Raw genomic sequence first — 19,300 nt, forward strand, 5'->3', positions numbered from 1 at the left:
GTATACTTTAAATCATCTCCAGATTACTTATAGTAGCCAATACAGTATAAATACTGGGTAAATCATTGTTATCTTGTATTGTTTTTCTATTTGTATTTTTTATTGTTTTTCTTTCCCCCCAGGGAATATTTTTGGTCTGTTGGTTGAATCCGAGGATGCAGAACCTGCAGGTATAGAGGGCCCAGTGTCCAGGAGACCCACCTCTGAGGTTCAGGGGAGAGAGGAATGGAGAGAACCTGGACCTGGAAGAAAGGAGGGGAGGGCTGGAGCAGGGCAGGAGCTTCCCCTCCCTCCTCCCCCTCCTTCCCTAATCTCCCACCACATGCTCTTTCTTTTCTGCTTTAATTCCCTGCCCTCTGCCCCCCTTCCATTCTCACACATTTCCATTAGGAAGCACAGAGGGGCCCACCATAGGGTCTGTGGGAAATGGAAATGGTGACTCCACACAGGAAACACGGCTCCACCTCATGAGAAGCCTGGGAAACGGGCATGACAGCAAGACAGTTTGGAAGGGTATTAAAAAGGGAACCGCTAGATCCTGAATGCTGTCCAAATAAATGCACCTTTGAGTCCCAATGAAACATATGATTCTCTGGGCAAATCTAATATGTAAATTATTCACACCAGATATTTTAAAATATTAAAATGATGTTATACATCTATAAATACACTGGCATTTTATTACTCAAAATAATATGATGAGTCAGAATATAAAAATCACGAATGAAGTCCCTATCCCAAATCAGATGTTAGTTCCTCCCCAAAGCTGGTTCTCTTATTATCCCTATCCTTCTGAGGCAGCCACAAAAATTATGAACTCAGATTCTGAAACCAAAGTGACTTTCATTCAAACTCCAGCTCTGTCAGGTACAAGCTGTAAAACCTTGGGCAACTTACTTAAATGTTTTAAGCCTCAGTTTTCTCATTTATAGAATAGGAATGGAAAACTATAACTAACATGATGCCCTAAGTTTTTTGTGGCATGTTAATCAGATCGCATATATAAAATGTTTGCAATAGTGGCTGGCACAAAGTAAGTGCTCAATAAAAGCAGCTAGTATTATTATCACTGTCAATGGTTTTGCCATATCAATTTAGAAACCTGAGTGGTGTCTTTGATTTTCTTGCTCTTCCTCCAAGTGATGACCTACTTTATTATACTTAATAACTATTTTTAACTTGTCCCTCTGTCCCTTTTCCCACAGCCACTACCCTAGTTCAGATGGTTGTAAACTTTCTAATCCTCCACTCAGCTAGCAGGCAGAATCATCTTTCTAACTTAGATCTGAGAATGTCTCCCTCCTGCTTGAAAAACAGTGATGACTTCCCCTTGCCTAGAACCAATTTCTTTTTCTCTTTTCTTTTTTTTTTTTTTGAGATGGAGTCTCACCCTGTCACCCAGGCTGGAGTGCAATGGCGCTATCTCAGCTCACTGCAACCTCCGCCTCCTGGGTTCAAGCGATTCTCCTGCCTCAGCCTCCCGAGTAGCTGGGGCTACAGGCGCGTGCCACCACACCCAGCTAATTTTTTTTATTTTTAGTAGAGACAGGGTTTCACCATGTTAGCCAGGATGGTCTTGATCTCCTGACCTCATGATCCACCCGCCTGGGCCTCCCAAAGTGCTGGGATTATAGGCGTGAGCCACCGCACCCGGTCTCAATTTAATTTTTTTACAGCATTCAAAATGATTTTCCATACCATCTGTCCCTATAGTAGACTTCATCACTGGCTTCAGTTCTTCATCCCTCTATGTCCTCTATGTATCTGTGTCCTCTGTCCTGTGACTTTACAGCTCCTCCCACTAAAGGTCAGAAGTTATTTCTTTGACCCTTGGCTTTGGATTGGCCATATGACTTGTTGTCTTGCACCTCTGCTACCCATGAGAGGTGCTGTGTGCCCAGGGCAGCACGAGAGAGATGTAAACAGAAGCACTCTAGCTGAGTCCAGCCTAGATCAGCCAACCCACAGATGTATGAGAAATAATAAACAAGGGTTGTTTTAAGCCACCGAGTTTGGGGGTGAGTTGTTATGTAACAATAAACCTCCAAATCCTTTCCATGTAACTTCGTCCTGCAAAACTCACGTATGCTCTGATTATATGGAAGCACTCCCTGAATTCTCTGTGGCTCCCTCCACTGGAGGATATCCTTCCTCTTTCTTTACCATCTTTTAAAACCCTATTATCCTTCTAGGTCCAGTTACTATGTCACATTTTCTGTCAAGCCTTCTCTGATGCCCCCAATCAAATTTGTCATTGACTTCTTCAAAAAGCTCCCATATCCCTTTATCTATATCCTCTGGCATTCTAGTTATTGATGCACAAATCTGCTTCCCACTAGCTGCTTCTCCTCCTCCTTTTCCTCCTCCTCCTTCTCCTCCTTCTCCTCCTCTTCCTCCTCCTCCTCTTCTTCCTCCTCCTCTTCTTCCTCCTCCTCCTCCTCATGGAGTTTTGGTCTTGTGGCCCAGGCTGGAGTGCAATGGCATGATCTCGGCTCACTGCAACCTCCGCCTCCCGGGTTCAAGCAATTCTCTGGCCTCAGCCTCCCAAGTAGCTGGGATTACAGGCACATGCCACCATACTCAGCTAATTTTTGTATTTTTAGTAGAGATGGCATTTCACCATGTGGGCCAGGCTGGTCTCAAACTCTTGACCTCAGGTGATCTACCCGCCTCGACCTCTCAAAGTGTTGGGATTACAGGCGTGAGCCACCGCGCCTGGCCCCCACTTGCTTCTAAGTTCCATTAAGGGAGGTGTATCTGTATTCACCTATGTATTCTTATCAGTGCCCTATATGAAAAATGGAGTGAATTAATAAGGAGAGAAATAAATTGAAATCCACTATTTGCTTTTATGACAAAAGAGGGTTGATGACATAATGATTTTCTCACATCATGCCTGGTTTAAACTTCAACACTTGACACCACTGACACAAACTGGAAAACATTAGTAGAAGTGGAGAAAATCTGCTAAGATCTTAATTTGACCAGACTAATGTTAAAGTGTAATTTTCAAAGGGGTGAAATTATTCTCATGCAAGTATAAAATGAACTCAGTACTAAAAGAGGGAACCAATACAATGTTAAGACTCGTTTAAAGCGCATTTGAGGAACTAGGTAATATTAATATAAGCAATTTAAGAAATATTCGGATAAGAACTTTGAGTCGATACAAAATTGATTAATTACCTACAGAACAGTAAACGATAACCTTTGCAAATATCTTTTCCACTAGACAGAAATTATTTGCATCTCTACCAGACAAAAATTTACACACTAACATGTAATTTCAGTAAGTCTGGGAATTTTGATCAGTAGTTTTAGCACTAATCAGTCATTATGGAATTATTATGCTTAGTAATCACCTAAACTATTTTGTTGGTCATTTAATTCTCTAGATTTGGATTATAGCAGGAAGGCATGTTAAGTCAATTAAATATTTATTGACTGCCTCTGTGTGCAGATAAACACAGGCATTATGGACTAAATATGACTTATTCTCTGCCTTCACGTTCAACATTGTAAATTTTTTAGTTTGCTTTATTCTTTAGAGTTTATGATAAAATTTCCTGAATAGTTTGATTTGTTCTTTGTAACAGCCCTGCATAGTAAGAATGGCAGGTGTGACTATGTCCATTTTATTAGTAATCCATACCTTAGTTCTGTAACTTCGTTGGAGTCCTTCAGATTATAGGTCACACATACAGTCTAGATTCAAAACAGTTTCGTGCTTTTGAGTCCAGTGTCCCTCTCTTTCCATCTAGAGCTCCCTTCTGGAGGATCTCTTGAAACAGTTTGTTGATCATATCTTATGGTTCTCTATTTACATTTTTAAAAAGCACTTTAGAGCTGAGTCTGCAAACTGACAGAACCCATGGAACTAACCTAGCTCAAAATACGATTTATTTGGCCTGCGTGAGGTGATGACATTTTTAAATTTAAAAATTAAGTCAATATTTCAGACTTTTCTTTTTCTTTTCTTTTTTTTTTTCTTTTGAGATGGAGTCTAGCTCTGTTGCCCAGGCTGGAGTGCAGTGGCGTGATCTCAGCTCATTGCAACCTCTGCCTCCCAGGTTCAAGCGATTCTCCTGCCTCAGCCTCCCAAGTAGCTGGGATTACAGGCAGATGCCACCGGGACCAGCTAATTTTTTGTATTTTTAGTAGAGATGGGGTTTCACTGTGTTGGTCAGGCTGGTCTCAAACTCCTGACCTCAAGATCCGCCCACCTTGGCATCCCAAAGTGCTAGGATTACAAACGTGAGCCACTGTGCCCAGCTGGGACTTTTCTTTTTAAAAATGGTAAGTTTTGGCGGGTCACAGTGGCTCATGCCTGTAATCCCAGCACTTTGGGAGGCCGAGGCAGGCTGATCACCTGAGGTCAGGAGTTTGAGACCAGCCTGGCCAACATGGTGAAACCCCGTCTCTACTAAAAATTAAAAAAGCCAGGCGTGGTGGTGCATGCCTATAATCCCAGCTACTCGGGAGGCTGAGGCATGAGAATCGCTTGAACCCGGGAGGCTGAGGCATGAGAATCGCTTGAACCCAGGAGGCAGAGGTTGCAGTGAGCTGAAATCACACCACTGCACTCCAGCCTGGGCAACAGAGATAGATTCCATATTAAAAAAAGAAAAACAAAAAAAAGGTAAGTTTGGTGGTGCTGGGCATCCATCCTTGCATGACAACCGTAGGCTGGAGCTGGGTGGCTGCTGCTCCGTACAGACAGCACTCACCCAGACTGACTCACTCATATGGCCCTCCTAATGTCTCTGGGCATTGAGTTTGCAACCCTTGCTCACCTCTTTGCTGCTTCCTCTTTCCCCTTCGAGTCCCATGCAACGTGCAGCACCCACACAGCCTTAAGGAGAGCCAGCATTTTGAAAGTGCATGCAGAAGGAACTCTGCAGCTCCCTGCGTGGGTCTGCGGCTTCCTCTGGAAGACGGGCTCTGTCACCAGGCTCTGGTGGGAACTAATGAGCATATGTTTTCAGGTCCTGTTCTCTGTGGCTATTACAGTTTAAATGGGTTGAAGTAAGACATAGAGATTCAGGGGAACATGGGGAATATATTTTTGTGGTTTAGAATTTTATTTCCCAAAGCTGTGCTTTCTGAAAGATTGCTGTTCTGAAAGATTGCTGTGTTAGCAAAGGTTAGGTTAGGTTAGGCTAGATTAGGTTAGGTTTAGCAAAGGTTAGGTTAGGTTAGGTTTGTGGACATGGTCTTGGAAAAAGCATTCTGATAATTCTCTAAAGAAATAGAATGTTCTCTAGCACATAAGCAGGAGATTAGATAATAATTTTAAGTGCAGCTGCCGGGCTCCCTGTGCCTAACCCTAACCCTAACCCCTAACCCCTAACCCTAACCCTAACCCTAACCCTTTAGGACTAAGTTAATTAACATCTCCTAAATTGAACACTAGTTATTCATTAATAGATACACATGTGACAGAGGCAAAAGGAAATTCATTGCCTAGTCTTTCCCATTTGGACTAACTTGCCTAAGAGGAGTTGATAGAGGTTTATTTAGCCAAAGTTTGAGGATGCACCCAGGAAAAAAACCTGCAACCTGTGCTTTTCCTAAGAGAGTTTTGGGAACTCAGTATTTAAAGGGAAAAGGACAAGCAGGAGGGAAATAAAGGAGGAAGGGTGGGCAGTGAGGCAAATGGTTATGTTCTCCTGAGGCTCTGATTAGTGCTCAGTAAATCTATATTTTACATATGATAAAGTAAACGTGAAGAGAGGGAGTAGCTGGAAAGTCAATCATGCGTTTTTCTCAGGGTAGGTGGAGGGATGATTTCTGGTCTCGTCCTTGTCGATAAGCTGGGCAATTGACATTGTCAGGGTGCGATTGAACAGAACTTGGTTTTAGGGCTAGTTTATAGGGGGTGATATTTATCTGGAGAGATTTAGGGGCTCACAAGAAATTTCCTTGTGAGCAAATTCTGAGAGAGGCCATCTGAAGAGATACTTAGCCTCCTATCCTTGTGGGAGCCTGGCTTATGGATGAGGCTATGACACAGGGCTGTGAAATGACACCCATCTGAGAACAAAAGGAAAGGCAGTATTTTGTGACTCATTTCCCAAGCTTATCTTTCCCTTTGGCCTAGTGTGTTTGGGGTTCCCGAGTTTTGATTTACTTTCACATCCCAAGGGATAGCAATGCTCAGTGGGACGGGAAGGGGAGGCGGGTGCCTCGTCGCTATTCACCACTTTGTTACTTGCTGCACAAATAGTTGCTCTGTGCGAGGAAAAGGGCCTTGTGAGAGGGAGCCTGGGAGGCTGCGAGGCTGGTAGACAGCTAGTCACCTCATCCCGGGTTCAGAGCAAGGGCTGACATCTCAGCGGATCTGGCTTCAGCTCCTCACGGGTCCTGTGCCCTGTCAGTTGCCTACCCTTTCGGGGCGTCAGGCTCTTCATCTGCAAAATGAGGAAAGCAGAATTTCTTTCCACAAAGTGTGGTTGTGATAATTCAGTGAAGAACCTGGGTGAGTGACTGGCTAGAGCAGATACTACAAAAATAGTAGCCCCGCCCCTCCCGCCAATATACATTAGCTTCCTTTCTTCTCAATGCTACAAGCGTGGAATCCCTCCGAGGGCAGTGAATGGACAAAGTACAGCGATGGAGAATGTTGGCCCTGGAGCAGACTGCCTGTGCTTGAGCCCCTCCCTGAAAATTGGTGATGATGCGACCTTGAGCTAACTGTACAACCTCTTTGTGCCTCAGTTTATACTTAACACTAGGTATAAAAATTGCACCTATCTCAAAGGGTTGATTGTGAGGATTATATACTATAGTGCAGGTAAGCACTGAGCACAGGGCCAGGCATATAGTAGAGGCTCAACGAACATCAGTCTTTTAAAAAAATAATAATAATAACTAGATGCAGCCGGGTGCTATGGCTCACACCTGTAATCCCAGCACTTTGGGAGGCCAAGGCAGGCGGATCACCTGAGGTCAGGAGTTTGAGACCGGCCTGACCAACATGGAGAAACCCTATCTCTACTAAAAATACAAAATTAGCCGGGCGTGGTGGCGCATGCCTGTAATCCCAGCTACTCGGGAGGCTGAGGCAGGAGAATCGCTTGAACCTGGGAGGTGGAGGTTGTGGTGAGCCGAGATTGCACTCCAGCCTGGGCAACAAGAGCAGAACTCCGAACAACAACAACAACAACAAAACACACACAACAACAACAACTAGATGCAAAAGTTCATCTCTTTTTTTGAAAACTGAAGTAAAAATTACATAATATAAGAGTAACTATTATCCATTTATTTATTTATTTATTTTTGAGACAGAGTCTCGCTCTGTCATCTAGGCTGGAGTTCAGTGGCATGATCTCGGCTCACCGCAACCTCCACCTCCCAAGTTCAAGCAATTCTCCTGACTCAGCCTCCTGAGTAGCTGGGACTAAAGGCATGTGCCACCATGCCTGGCTGATTTTTGTATTTTTAATAGAGACGGGGTTTCATCACATTGGCCAGGCTGGTCTCAAACTCCTGACCTCAAGTGACCCACCTGCCTCAGCCTCCTAAAATGCTGGGATTATAGGTGTGAGCCACTGTCCCTGGCCTATTATTATCCATTTTAAAGTGTGCAGTTCAGTGAAATTTCGTGGGTTGACAATATTGGGCAAACATCACCTCTATTTAGTTTGAAGATATTTTAATCATCCAAGAGGAAACCCTGTACCCATTAAGCAGTCACTTCCTATGCACCCCTCCCCTAGCCTTGGCAACTACTGATCTACTTCCCGTCTCTATAGATTTGCCTATTCTGTATATTTTATATAAAAGGATGCATACAATATGTAACCTTTTAAGACAGGCTTCTATGGTTCATCATAATATTTTTGAGGTTCAAAAGCCATTATTTCGATTATTGCTATCCTCTGAACTCCTCTGGCTAATATCCCAGCATTATTAGCTTACTTTTGGGGAGTGAAGGTACTTTTAAAAAAACAAGTTAATGGTTAAAATGCTCTTTCTGGACAAATGGAGCCTCTTTCTGTGCATGTTTAAGTGTCAGACACCTTAGGGTAAGTGAGAAAGAAAGCTATCCCTGGGTCACTGAAGCCCCACAGTGGCACAAGTGACAGGGCGGGATGTGCCTGCCTTGCTAGTGGGAAGACCCAAAGGAACAGATTAGGGCTGAATTGTCCCTTACCCACAGCTACAGTTTATGAGGCTGGAGAGCAAATACCAACATTTAGGGAGCAGAATGCTGAAGACCAGCATGAAGAACTGTGTCCACATTTCTCCATGTCACTGGGCCTTAGGCAGGTGTTGAGCATTGAGGTAACAGGCAAAGGGGTCGACAAACAATGCCTCACACTAGGAGCAGGAGAGAGAAACTCCAGGGATGGCAGCTCAAAGCCCTTGCCCAGGGAGAAGCTCCTTTTAAAAGAAAGTCATCAACCTGACAAACCAGTCATAGGTCCTTTCCTGTAATATGCACTTATTGAGTGCCTGGCTACCAGGGTCACGAAAATTAACAAAATGAGGTCCTAGGAATGTCAGTGTCATGAGGAACAAATAAGTGAATCCGCATAAAGGGCTTAGACCAGGGTCTGGCATATAGTACTCAATGAGCGTTAGCTGTTATTATTACTGTTATCATGGTGGCTTGATTGATGGATTATTTTCTGATTATTAATTATAGTAGTAGTAGCAGTATCAGTAAGATAGGGAAATAGATGGGTAGATAGATACATGCACAGATAGACAGATAAATAAATATCAATTCAGTCCTTTGGGGATGGGGGATTCTGTCAGTTGCTGTGTAGATCTTGTGTTAGGCCATTCTTGAATTGCTACAAAGAAATATCTGAGACTGGGTAATTTATAAAGAAAAGAGGTTTAATTAGCTCCCAGTTCTGCAGGCTGTAGAAGCATGGCACCAGCATCTGCTTAGCTTCTGGTGAGGCCTCAGGGAGCTTTTACTCATGGCAAAAGATGAATTGAGAGCAAGAGCATCGCATAGCTAGAGCAGGAGGAAGGAATAGAGAGTAGGGAAAAGTGACACACACCTTTAAAGAGCCAGATCATTGGGCGCGGTGGCTCATGCATGTAATCCCAGCACTTTGGAGGTCGAGGTGGGTGAATCACCTGAGGTCAAGAATTTGAAACCAACCTGGCCAACATGGTGAAACCCCGTCTCTACTAAAAATACAAAAATTAGCCGGACGCTAAAATTAGGTGGTATAAACCTGTAGTCCCAGCTACTTAGGAGGCCGAGGCATGAGAATCACTTGAACCTGGGAGGCCGGTGTTGCAGTGAGCTGAGATTGCGCCACTGCACTCCAGTTTGGGTGACAGAGCAAGACTCTATCTCAAAAATAAATAGCCAGATTTTGCAAGAACTCACTATCGTGAGGAAGGTACCAAGTCATTCACAAGAGATCCATCTCTATGACCCAAACACCTCCCACCAGGCCCCACCACCAACACTGGGGATAACATCTCGACATGAGATTTGGAGGGGACACATATCTAAACTATATCAGATCTATTCCAATTACGCATTTCCAAAATGGGAAAATAACCACAGATGACTTCAGGGACTCACCACCACTACTGTGATGCAAACCTGAGCTCCATAGATCACGGACCTTCATAGGTCCTCTCTAACTGGTGGGCAACAGTGGCATTTGGTTCTCCAGAAAGTAGTGTCCATTCAAAGCCAGTGACTAGTAATCCCTCCCAAAGTCTGGTTACTCCCCCTTTTCCAATCCAAAGTCACTTAGTAGGTGACCTCAGGTGCCTTGGGGGAAGGCTGGGAGGTGTAAATTTCTGGTGGTTTAGCAAGTTTTTTCCTCAAGGGGCCTTGGGTCTAAGAACTGGTGCAAGTGTGGAAATTGACTAAGGGACCATATGTCTCCATTTTGATGATTCTAATCCGACTTCTCTTGACTAAACTTAGAGCTTTTTAGCTTACACAAACAAGTAAGACTTTAGAAAGCAAGCCGTGTATATCAATTCTAGAGACAGCCTAATCAACTAACCCATTACTAAATCACCGCCAGTCTGGCTAAAGATTACTGTTCCACTCTACGGCCTATCCTTATAGCCATACCCATCCCTGTAACTGTGCTCACCATGTCTTTGGCAATCAGGTATAGCCACGTGGCCTCTACCATCCAGAGTTCCCATCACTTCCCTATCAGAGAAGCCCACCAATAGGGAAAGGATCAGAAATTGCAGCTGGACTTTTTAACTCCAAATGAATGTTTGAAGGCTCAGGTCTAAATTTCTGGATATTGATACAATATAAATGTGTGGTTAATACCTTTATCTATTCTTTAAAAAAAAAAAACTTCCTTCAAATCGATAAGGAAAGCTGAAAGCCCAATGGTAATATGGGTAAGGAATAAAATTTTTGAAAAAGCAATACAAATAGCAAATGAATACATGAAAAAATATTCAGCTCCGCTAATAACAATATGAAAATAAGAAAACAATGAAATAATATTTTTCATCTGTGGGGAAGGATACAGAGAAAGAACCCTAGAGTCTCATGTTTTGTAGTTGGAAGTATAAATTGGCACAAATTTTCTGCAGGACAACATAGCAATATACATCAAAACCCCTAAAATAGATTCACCTTTGATCCACACTTCCTTTTTGTGATATGATAGATTAAATATATAAGTATATTAAGATGGCCGGGGACGGAGGCTCACTCCTGTAATTCCAGCAGTTTGGGAGGCTGAGGCAGGCAGATCACCTGAGGTTAGGAGTTCGAGACCAGCCTGGCCAACATGGCAAAACCCCATCTCTAGTAAAAATACAAAAATTAGCTGGGCATGGTGGTGCATACCTGTAATCCCAGCTACTGGGGAGGCTGAGGCACGAGAATCACTTGAACCCACAAGACGGAGGTTGCAGTGAGCCGAGATCATGCCACTGCGCTCCAGCCTGGGTGACAGAGTGAGACTCTGTCTCAAAAAATAAAAGTAAAAATAAAAATAAATGTATACATGTATAAAGTTGCCACAGAGATGTTTTTATGAGAAAAAACTTGGAAACAACCTAAATGTTCAACAATAGGGATTTGTTTTAAATAAATTATGGTAAATCCATGGAATATTCAGATATTCATTCATTCATTCAACAAGCATTTAATGAGCACCTACTTTGTACCAAATACTGTTGTAAAATTATCTGTTTTTATGGAGAGGTTGGAGACACAGAATAGATAAATGTTTAAAGTTTAGGTCATATGAGTGCTGTGATGAGAATTAAAAGGGTGATGTGATAAAGAGTGACTGGGGGTAGGGTTACTTCAGGTAGGTAAGGAAAAGTCTGAAGAAGCATCACTTAAGGAGAGATGAAGATGGCAAGAGGGATATTAGAAATCATTATGTATATAAGCCTGTAGTTTTTTTTTTTTTTTTTTTTGAGACGGAGTCTCACTCTGTTGCCCAGGCTGGAGTGTGGAGTACAGTGGTGCTATTTCGGCTCACTACAACCTCTGTCTCGTGGGTTCAAGAGATTCTCCTGCCTCAGCCTCCTGAGTAGCTGGGACTACAGGTGTGCACCATCACACCTGACTAATTTTTGTATTTTTAGTAAAGGTAGAGTTTCACCATGTTGGCCAGGCTGGTCTTGAACTCCTGACTTATGGTGATCAGCCCACCTCGGCCTCCCAAAGTGCTGGGATTACAGGTGTGAGCCATCATGCCTGTCCAAGCCTGTATTTCTTGACATGAAAATATATTAGAAAACCTATTTTTCAGCACTTTGGAGGCCAAGGCAGGCAGATCACTTTAGGTCAGGAGTTGGAGACCAGCCTGGCCAACATGGCAAAACCCCATCTCTACTAAAAATACCAAAATTAGCTAGGAGTGGTATTGGGCGCTTTAATCTCAGCTACTCAGGAGGATAGGGCATGAGAATCGCTTGAACCTGGGAGGCAGAGGCTGCAGTGAGCTGAGACTGCACCATTGCACTCCAGCCTGGGTGACAGAGCAACAGTCTGTTTCAAAAAAAAAAAAGAAAACCTATTTTTTTTCGTGAAACCGTATATATGAGGGTAAGGTGGGGTGGGAGGTGGGGAATATGCTGGAAAGATGTCCGAAGGAACTGACTATGGTTAGACTGCTTTCCCAGCTGCTAGTACCTGAAAACCCATCTCAAAGCTCATTTAATAATACAGGAAGTTATTGATCATGAAACTGAAAAGTTGAGGCTTCCAGGGGCTCAATAATGTCTCAGAGGGGCTGGTTTCTTTCTGTCTCTTCTGCATGCTGGGGAGTTGCTTCACCTCTCATGATCCCAAGGTGGTGGCCAACAGTTCCTAGGGCTACATATTTCCTCATTCAGGGGGAGTAGAGAATATCTTTGCTTCAACATCCTAGAAACAGACATAAAGTGACATGAATGTCACTTTAATTGGACTGGCTTGGGTGGCATGACTGATCCCGAACCAAATTCCTTGGCCAGGGCAGTGGGCTATGATGATTGACTTAAACCATTGAGGACCCAACCACGGAGCTGAGAGTGAGGCAATCTCTGCACCATCAGCCTGAGCACTGGCAGGGAGAGGACATTTCCCAAAGGAAGGGTGGGGAAACCTTTCCTAGATGAAAGGGGGAAGGAGCTGCATAGCAAATACTAGTAGTTGAGTACAAAAAAATCACCAAAAAACAAATAATGGTTGTATCTGAGCTTTGAATCATAGGATAACTAGAGATTTTCATTTCCTTTTCTATACTTTACAATATGTCTGAATTCTCTCTCTCTCTCATTTTTTTTTTTTTTTTTTTTTGAGATGGAGTTTCACTATTGTTCTCCAGGCTGGAGTGCAATGGCATGATCTTGGTTCACTGCAACCTCTGCCTCCCAGGTTCAAGCGATTCTCCTGCCTCAACCTCCTGAGTAGCTAGGATTACAGGTACCTGCCACCATGCCCAGCTATTTTTTTGTATTTTTAGTACAGATGGGGTTTCACCATGTTGGCCAGGCTGGTCTCTAACTCCTGACCTCAGGTGACCCACCCCTCTCGGCCTCCCAAAGTGCTGGGATTACAAGCGTGAGCCACCGCACCTGGCCATCTGAATTCTTAACAATGAAAATATATTAATTTTATAACTACAAGACAACATAGTTTCTTCCACTTTTTAAATCTAGCAAAATGAATGACATGCAATAAGTGGATGAAGATATGTTTTTTGGCTTTGAACTTGCCTCTTCTTCCCTAAAGTATTGTCCTTGGAGCAAAACCGGCTATTCTGGCCTTTTCCCTAAGTTAAAAAAAAAAAAAAAAAAAGGACCTGGTCACTGCTGGGCTTAAGGATCTTCACTGTTCACAGAATCTCCCTCCTATCCGCTCTGTCTCACTTAACAATTTAGCAGTGCCTGCACTTGTTCTTCCCCACTTCACTGTGCTATTCTGGGCCACGGTAATTATTCAGCCAGTGGAGAGTTCTCTTCTGTGACAACTGAGATACCTCAGGCTAAGAATAGGACTCTGACTGATGAAGGAAGGTGACAGCCGTGGGCTGGGAGGAACTTTGCTCTTCGCCAGGGCTTCATTAAAAGGCCTAAAACTCAGTTTAATTCTTTGCTCTTCGGTTTGCCATCAACCTGTGGTTTTGCTGTTCCATGTATTTCTGTGAAATCTTGTCAGCTGTGTAATCACACAAATAATATGGGCTGGAGATGCTTATGGAGAGTTCCAGGGAATGTTTCTTCTCAGTAGGCTTCCAGCTTGGGACCCTGGATCTAAGTTTGCCAGACAATTCTCTATTTCACCTTTGCGAGTCTTTCCTCAGAGGCATTTTGGTTTGAGGCCCAAAGGATATTTTTGCATTTTCCAAAAGCTTCTAAGAAAAACCAGTGAAGTTCTCTGCCCCCTTTGCACAGTAGGCGCTATTGTAAAGCAGCAAATTATCTTGAAGTTAGAGGATGGGGCTCCCTCACTGCCTCACTCTGTAGCTTTGGACAGTGTAAGCTTTTCGAACCTGAGCTTTCTCATCTGTGAAATGGGGGTTATTTAAACCCCACTCTTGGTGTTGTTGTGATGATTAAATGAGTGTTTGGAGCATATCTAACACAATAAGCGCCCAAAGAATGTCAGCCAATAGTCTCCTACAGAGGAGAATATCCACATGTTTCTCAAGAAGTCCCTTGGGCTCAAGCTCCAAGGCCCAGAGTAGCAACCTCAAAAATGCACCCTTAGACAGTACTGGTTTCCCCTTCTTCGGGATCTCATGCTCCTTCCTCCCTCTGACTTCCTCGGATCACCTCTCACATAGGCTAACCTGTATGAAGATCGTTGTCTTGGCCTCTGCTTCAATGAACCCAAGGCGAGATGGCCATAAATGAACAAAAACAGCAGAGTATTCTGAAGTTGTTCGTAGCTACACTTCGCAGGAGTTAGCATCATTTGGTCACATGAAAGATGATGATAACAACAATGTTGACAAGAATTAGGATGATTTGGTATTCCGCTCATTAGATTCTACAAATCTTGATTTTAGCAAACCAAGGAAGAAGGACTGGATGTGCATGAGTTGCAGGAGGCCTTAAGGGAAGCCAAAAGCTGGAGGTGATAAAGCACATAGGTATGGACTGATTCAAACTCCCCATACCCCAAATACCTTCTGTTCTTTCTTTAAAAAAAAAGTGTGTGTGTGTGTTTGTGTGTTTGTGTATGTTAGGGGGATTATAAAATACCTATGCCCAAAACAGCGTCCTAGTAAACATAACATCAGGATAAGAGATGGTCTGTGTCTCAGTCCGTTTTCTGCTGCTATAACAATACCACTGACTGGGTAATTTATGTAAAAAAGAATTTTATTTGGCTCATGGTTCTGGAGGCTGGGAAGTCCAAGAGCATGATGCCAACTTCATGCAAGGGTCATCCCATGGCAAAAGGCATCATGTGCTGAGGAAGCACAAGTGAGAGACAGAGAGAGGAAGTTGGGTAGAATTCAGCCTTTTTATCAGGAGTCCATTCCCAAGCCAACTAACCCAGAACCTAGATAACAGCATTAGTCCATTCAAATAGCCTTCACAACCTAATCACTTTTTATTTACTTTACTTATTTATTTATTTTGAAACAGAGTCTCACTCTATTGCCCAGGCTGGAGTGGGATGGCACAATCTTGGCTCACTGCAACCTCCGCCTCCTGGGTTCAAGTGATTCTCCTGCCTCAGCCTCCCAAGTAGCTGGGATTACAGGCATGCACCACCATAGCCAGCTAATTTTGTATTTTTAGTAGTGATGGGGTTTCACCATGTTGGCCAGCCTGGTCTCAAACTCCTGACCTCAGATGATTCACCCGTTTCAGCCTCCCAAAGTGCTGGGATTACAGGCAGGAGCCACCATGCCTGGCCCCTAATTACTTCTTAAAGATGCCACCTCCTAATTCTGCACAATGGCAATTTCAACATGAGTTTTAGAGGGAACATTCAAACCATAGCAGTCAGTGTTGGGCAAATTACATTTTATTCACTGCAGAGTCAGTTCCCAATTACTCTTATGATTCTGCAAGTCTCTGTCCATTTTCCATGTCTTTGCTTCCCACATGGCTGAGTTGGCTGTGGCAGCAGAAGTATACCCTTGGTTATCCAGACAGTATCCCTGCATTGCTACAGTGCCACAGTGAGTATGACAAGGAGTCTACAGATGTTGAGATAATGAAGGCACCTGGGAAGGCTCAATAACATTGTATGCTTGTTTTGCTGTTCTAGTTACTATGGCTGTCTAACAAATTACCTCAAAGTTGCATGATAGAAATGACCATTTATTATGCTCATGCATTCCCTGGGTCAAGAATCTGGACACGGTGCAGAATAGCTTGTCTCTGCTCCACCTTGATGTCTGGGGCCTCGACTAGAAGACTCAAAGGCTTGGAGCTGGAATCATCTGAAGACCACTTTGCTTATCTGCCTAGCAGCTGATGCTACTGTTGGCTGAAATCCCAGTTCTTCTCCCCGTGAGCTTTCTTTTTTTTTTTTCTTTTTCTTTTTTTTTGAGATGGAGTCTCATTCTGTCACCCAGGCTGGAGTGCAGTGGCGCCATCTCGGCTCACTGCAGCCTCTGTCTCTGGAGTTCAAGCGATTCTCATGCCTCAGCCTCCGAGTAGCTGGGATTACAGGTGTGCACCACCATGCCCGGCTAATTTTCATATTTTTGGTAGAGACAGGGTTTCACCATGTGGCCCAGGCTGGTCTCGAACTCGACTCAAGTGATCCTCCCACCTTGGCCTTCCAAAGTGCTGGGATTACAAGTGTAAGCCACCACACCCAGCCCCATGAACTTTCTCATGTGGTTTATCTGTAAGGGCTTCCTCACAGCGCGGTGGCTGGGTTCTGAAGGTCAGCCTTCCACAATAGGGAAGCAGCAGGAAACTGTGTCTCCTTCTATGACCCAGCCTCACAAATCATGCATCGTTATTTCCACCACTTTACATTCACTGAAGCAGTCATAAAGTCCCACCCAGGTTGAAGAGGAGAGGAAACAGAATCTGTGTCTTGATGGAGAGAGGTAAGGTTCTGGAAGGACGTGGGACTGGAAATATGGCTGTAACCAATTTTGGAAAATACTATCTTCCACATTTCCACATTCCTAAGGGAATGCCCCACGGTGCTTCCAAGACTCTGGATAATGATTATTTGAAATAGAGCAGGGGCGATGGTGTTGGAAAGGAACAATGGCTAGCTCTACTGTGACAAACAAGGGTAGATGTTTGGTCTAGCTTCCTTCCACCATCCCTGAGAGAAACTCCAAGAAAAAGGAAGGTCAAAGAAGGATCCTAAGTAAAAAGTGGACACCCAGTAGGTTAAAACACTCCCTCACAACAGAGTTGTTAAGTTTAAATAGTGAATCTTCTGACAAACTTGAAGAACAGAGCTCCATAAAGGCAGGGACCAAGTCTGCCTCTTTCTAAGATGTGTTCAAAGAGCCTCCCACCTACAGCTCCAGCAACGTGTGAACAAGAGGGCCATAGAGAGGGCTGGGTACTGGCAAAGATCCGAGAATAAAGATTGTGTCCCTAACTTGCCCAGTAGGGTTACATTCCAAGTGTCCTAAGGGAGGGCTTACGCTCTCAACATGTTGACATTCCACAGGCAGCGCAAGGATTGCAAACCTCTGGGGAGCCCTGTGAAGAGGACCCTTGAGACTTGTATGTGCCTTTTGGCCCAGTTCTTCCTTCATCCTGTTTCTTCAGGAAGGGGCCTGAAAGTTGCAGATGATTCCATTAGAAATTCTGTCTCTGCTGAGAGGGAACATTATTATTATTATTATTATTATTATTATTATTATACTTTAAGTTCTGGGATACGTGTGCAGAATGTGCAGGTTTGTTACATAGGTATACATGTGCCATGGTATTTTGCTGCACCAACGAACCCATCATATACATTAGGTATTTATGCTAATGCTATCCCTCCCCTTGCTCCCCAACCCCCCGACAGGCCCCAGTGTGTGATGTTCCCCTCCCTGTGCCCATATGTTCTCATTGTTCAACTCCCACTTATGAGTGAGAACGTGCGGTGTTTGGTTTTCTGTTCCCCTGTTATTTGCTGAGAATGATGGTTTCCAGCTTCATCCATGTTCCTGCAAAGGACATGAACTCATCTTATTTTATGGCTGCATAGTATTCCATGGTGTATATGTGCCACATTTTCTTTATCCAGTCTACCATTGATGGGCATTTGGGTTGGTTCCAAGTCTTTTCTAGGGAACATTATTAATCATGTGGATTTGCATGCATGTATTGAGTGATTATTTGGCACCAGACATTGAATAGGGTAGGAATGTGTCTTGCTGACTCCATAGCCCCAACAGTTGTTCAGAGTTGATGGGGAAATGCTAACACAACGAAGGAAGAACCAGAGATGAGCAAGGTTGGGAGAGGCAACCTAAAGAAAAGGAAGAGAAGAGTGGGGCTGAAGCCTCAGCGTCCTTCCTCTCATTGCAACTGCTGGGCTACCCTTTAACAATGAAGTCAAATAGAAGTTAGCATCCAGTAGAAGAGTGGTAGGCTGGGGAGAGGGTGCTTCTCTTCCAGAAGGAAACCCAGGGTTTACAGACTCTTTCTTGTCTTTTCTTTCTTTCTTTCTTTCTTTCTTTCTTTCTTTCTTTCTTTCTTTCTTTCTTTCTTTCTTTCTTTCTTTTCTTTTCTTTTCTTTTCTTTTTTTTTTTCTTGAGACAGAGACTTGCTCTGTTGCCCAGGCTGGAGTGCAATAGTGCAATCTCGGCTCACTGCAACCTCTGCCTCCCAGGTTCAAGCGATTCTCCTGCCTCAGCCTCCTGAGTAGCTGGGATTACAGGCACCTGCCACCATGCTCAGCTAATTTTTGTATTTTTTAGTAGAGACAGGGTTTCCTGACCTCAGGTGATCTGCCCGCCTTGGCCTTCCAAAGTCTTGGGATTACAGGTGTGAGTCACCGTGCCCAGCCCCACTTCCTCTTTCAATATGACCAGTTTTGTTTTTTGGAAGTGCTTCCAACTGGATTAATTAGTGCTGTTCTCTCTTGCTTTAAGTATTACCTTAAATGTCACCTCCTCCAGGAGGCCTTCCAAGGCTGAGTTAAAAGGCCCCACCATGGGATCCCACAGTAGCTTGTGCTTCTCCCTAATAAATAATTGATCAAATTGCTGAAAATGCCGATTACTGCCCCTATTTTGGACTGTAAGCTGTGTGAGAGAAGAAAATCCATTCTCTTCCATTTTAACTTCAGCACAGGGCTTGTGGAGGGTGTTCAATAAGTACGTGTTGGGTTCAAAACAGGAAAAGAGATACTTATTCGTTTTCTTCCCTTTAGACTTCCCTGGAGCAAAAGAGAATGGGGAGAAATGCTGGAGAACTTTCATAAGGAAAATACACATCCTACAATATTTTGTTTCTATTAAACAACATTTGCACCAGGATCGGGGCTATTATGTTGTAGTGAAATATAGTTGTATTAGTCTGTTTTCACACTGCTGATAAAGACATACCCAAGACTGGGTAATTTATAAAGAAAAAGAGGTTTAACAAACACACAGTTTCATGTGGCTGGGGAAGCCTCACAATCATGGTGGAAAGTGAAAGGCACATCTTACATGGCGGCAGGCAAGAAAGAATGACAGCCAAGTGAAAGGTGAAAGGGGAAACCCCTTATAAAACCATCAGATCTCATGACACTTATTCATTACCGTAAGAACAGCATGGGGGGAACCACCCCTATGATTCAATTATCTCCCAGTGGGTCCCTCCCACAACATGTGGGAATTATGGGAGCTACAATTCAAGATGAGATTTGGGTGGGGACACAGCCAAACCATATCAGTAGTTAAACGTTGGCAGTCCT

Source organism: Pan paniscus, chromosome 11 (genome assembly GCF_029289425.2).
Source record: "Pan paniscus chromosome 11, NHGRI_mPanPan1-v2.0_pri, whole genome shotgun sequence".
NCBI lineage: Eukaryota > Metazoa > Chordata > Mammalia > Primates > Hominidae > Pan > Pan paniscus.